This window comes from Geospiza fortis, unplaced genomic scaffold, assembly GCF_000277835.1.
Source record: "Geospiza fortis unplaced genomic scaffold, GeoFor_1.0 scaffold102, whole genome shotgun sequence".
Lineage (NCBI taxonomy): Eukaryota > Metazoa > Chordata > Aves > Passeriformes > Thraupidae > Geospiza > Geospiza fortis.
The window spans coordinates 3,375,966-3,379,693 of NW_005054373.1; positions in this window are offsets into that span (position 1 = coordinate 3,375,966).

Below are 3,728 nucleotides of genomic sequence, written 5' to 3' on the forward strand. Positions count from 1 at the left end.
CCGGCTCCTGGCCGCTCCTCTGCCTGTCCCTCCCAGTGACCCGGGGTGCCAGCCTGGATCACAGCCAGGAATGAGCACCCAGCCATGGACACGAGGGACAGGAACGCACATCCAGCCTGGATCACAGCCAGGAATGAGCACCCAGCCATGGACACGAGGGACAGGAACGCACATCCAGCCTGGATCACAGCCAGGAATGAGCACCCAGCCACGGACAAGAGGGACAGGAATGCACACCCAGCCACGGACACGAGGGACATGGCAGACGGCCCCCTGGGTGCTGTGAGCACCGTGAGCCACAGCTGGTGTCCAGGAGGGCTCTGGGACAGCACTGTCCCCCTGCAGGGCACAGGCTTGGGCTGTGCCCTGGCCCTCACCCAGCTGTGAGAGCTGCTCTCGCCGTGCTGGGGAGTGCCGCGGCTGCTTGAGCTCAACCTCTGCTGCTGCAGATGTGACAAACGGCTGGAGAAAAACAACCAGGCAGGCTGAACACTGCTTTCCTTCCCTAATGCATCCCCCAGGTCCTCTGCCCAGCATCTCCCCCTCTGCGCTGCACCGTGGAATTGCATCCTTCAGAAGCAGCATCCTAATGGATCTCCCCCGCATCTTCCCCGTGCTTTGGAGAGCAGGAAGGAATGTGACATGTGCCACCATGGCCCTGGCGATGGCCGAGCCAGACAGCCCGTGCTCTGGGGGGCAGGAGGCATTGAGAGACCAGCACAGCCCCGTACCTGCCCACACAGCCCCCAGAGCCCACCACAGACCCATGTCCACACGCCACAGTACCTCATCAACAGCTGCTACCAGTGAAACAGTTGGAGAGGACTGTGCCAGGATTTTGCTCGAGAGCCTTGGCAAGACCCACAACAAGGGAACAGGAGAAGGAAACCTGGGGAAGATGTCCCAGGTGGAATCCTGGGCTGGCTTGGGAGGAGCTGGAAACTAGACAGGTGCAGCTGCAGGAAAAGACTGGGGAAAGGTGGGAGCGGCCCAAGAGCGGCCCAAGAGCTGACAAGGATGTATTCAGCTCTTTAAAGTTTGATTTCCATGACCTTTTTGCTGCTGGTTACCGCTCCCCTGGTGCCACTCCCAGCACTGACTGGGGCAGGTTGTGTTTTCCCTGCTAGGGAGCTAAACTGAGATGCTGTGTGTAAGAAATGGGAAGTGACAAGATATGACCGAAGCATTGGAAATCAATCCAAACTAAATGTGCTTCTTAACTATAAGTGAACAGTTGAAAACAATCCTCTATTATAGCCATGGAGATAAATACTCTGTTTTTATTAGGAAAAAATTGCTTTGGACTGAATAAAGTCGTTTGATTAACAAGTCAAAGCAGATGGTTTATTGATGTTTCAAAAAGGAGTTTACAAGGTCTAGTGAAAAAAGAGCCCCAGCTCTGAATTAACAAATTACCCGGGTATGTGGGACATTGACAGTTCACTGCTAATAGATTTATGGGCTGCTGCTGGGTGTTTTGTCCCCATTTGGTTTATTATGATAAAATATTGGGGCAGGGGTAACCTTATAGCTTCCCTGCAATATACTGTATCGACCCCTGACCCTGGGAGCCTGACAGCAAACCTATATATTAGATTCTTAATTTGTCTTAATCTAACAGGATCGGTCTCTGTGCAGTAATTATTTTCCAAAGGCAATGGTGTGGGTGTGTGCGAGTACTGCAGGTGAAGGTGGATCACTCTGTCAATTGCACTGGACATACAGTTCAACTGCTGAGGACTGGAGACATCATGAGGTAGGAGCATTGGTACCCCATGACCAGGACATGACCTTGAGAAATAACAAAATTCCCAGGTGCTGTAAAATTACCCTCATAAACCAATTAACAGGGAGGCCCTGGCAGCACCTGGAAATATGCAATGATCATGGCTGGCAATGTGGGGACTTGAAGAAATGGGACCACAGAGCTGAGCCTTTTTATATAAACTTATGGAACTTAGAGCAATGGCCCAAAGCCCTGCCCATGGACACAGCTTCCCACCAGACTGCCATGTCCTGCAGGTGGAGAGAGGGACCGTGGCTAATGCAGGCAGCTGTGGATCCACAGCAGCTGAGACTTTGTGTCTGATGTTTCAGGATTCAAATGCAGTAACTGCCCGCTCCTGTGTCAGAGCAGCAGCATTAGCCAGCAGCCAGGGCATGGGCACTGTCCCTGTCCCTGTCCCACTCGGGGCAGGCTGAGGAGCTGGCACGGTTCCTGCTCCCAGGGAACAGCCTGGCTTCTCTCAGGCCATCCCTAAGGGCACGTGCAGGGTCCCAGCAGCCGTGCCCGAGTGACACAACGCTGCTGGCATGCCAGGTCCCTCACAGTGCCAGCGCCGCGCTGTCACACTGTCACGCTGTCACACCGCCAGGGCCAGGCAGCGGCTGCTCAGCCCCGCCAGGCACTGCAGTGATGAATGGGGACAAATGTGCCTTCTATTGCTTGCAAGCACACAGGCGTTTTCTCTCTCTTTTATAGGGCCTGTTGGACCACTGGAAATGGGAACTCTATGATTTGTTCTGCAGCCATTTCCCTTTCTCTTCTGTAACAGGATCTGCAGGAATCATTTAAACAGCTGAAGGCAATTTAGTGTCTTCTTTACCTTTCTCCCCACACTTCCTATGAGTTCACCAGGAACCCTCCTGATGAACTAATCCTACTGTAAAATATTATTTACAGGCATTATTCCTCTAATTAATTGTCTGCAGCCTTATTTACCAGGTTCTGGATTAACTCTGAGACCAGTGACTATCCAGAGCTGCTGTTTGCTCCAGCACTTTCTTTTGCTCTGTTTATCTTTTCTTTGTAGAAGAGTGGCTCCATTATATACAAACTGTCCTGAGGCTTAGCAGATATTCCAGGGAATCATAGGACTGTATCTCATCTTTTCCAGTAATTAGTTACTCTCTCACATCTCAGAGGAATCACAGCAAACCTTCTTCCACATGCCATTGCTCCCCGTGAAGCAGAAGGAAATTGAAAGGATCACATTAATATTTTAATAGTTGACATTACAATTTTAATCTCACCCCAAATGCAGGAGCACTGGAGGGGGACCCATCTCACTCTCTACAACTACCTGATAGGAGGTTGGAGCCAGGTGAGGTCAGTCTCTTCTCCCAGGTAACAAGTGATAGGATGAGAGAAAATGGCCTCAAGTTTAGCCAGGGGAGGTTCGGTTGGATATTAGGGGAAATTTTTCATGGAAAGTGCTGGCACGGGTGCTGCCCAGGGAAGCTGTAAAATCACCTTACTTGGAAGTTTTCAAAAAATGTGGATATGGCACCTGGGGACATGATTTAGGGGTGAACACAGTGGTGGTGCTTTGCTGAAGGTTGGACTTTGTGACCTTACAGGTCTTTTCCAACCTTAACAATTGTTGTTGTTCCAACGTTAACAACTGTGACTCTAAGCTGTCACGGATTCACACTGTCAGCTGTGAGCACAGGTGCTACAAGCAGCCTCCAGCTGTAAGCTCTTAAGGGGCTGCTCAGCCCCAGCACATGCGGGCTCCCTGGAGTGCCCACGAGGGAGAAGCCTGGCTCCAGTGTTTAGCCTCTCCAGTGCTGCCAGGGGCTGGTGTCCCCTGTGCCTGCTGTGCCGGGCTGCTGCGCTCAGCCGTGCTGCAGGGAAAGGCTCTGCCAGCTCAGGAGCAGGGGCGGCTCTGCTGCTCGAGCTGCTCCAGGAGGGATCGGGCGCACAAAGGGCTCCCAGGCCGGGGGCG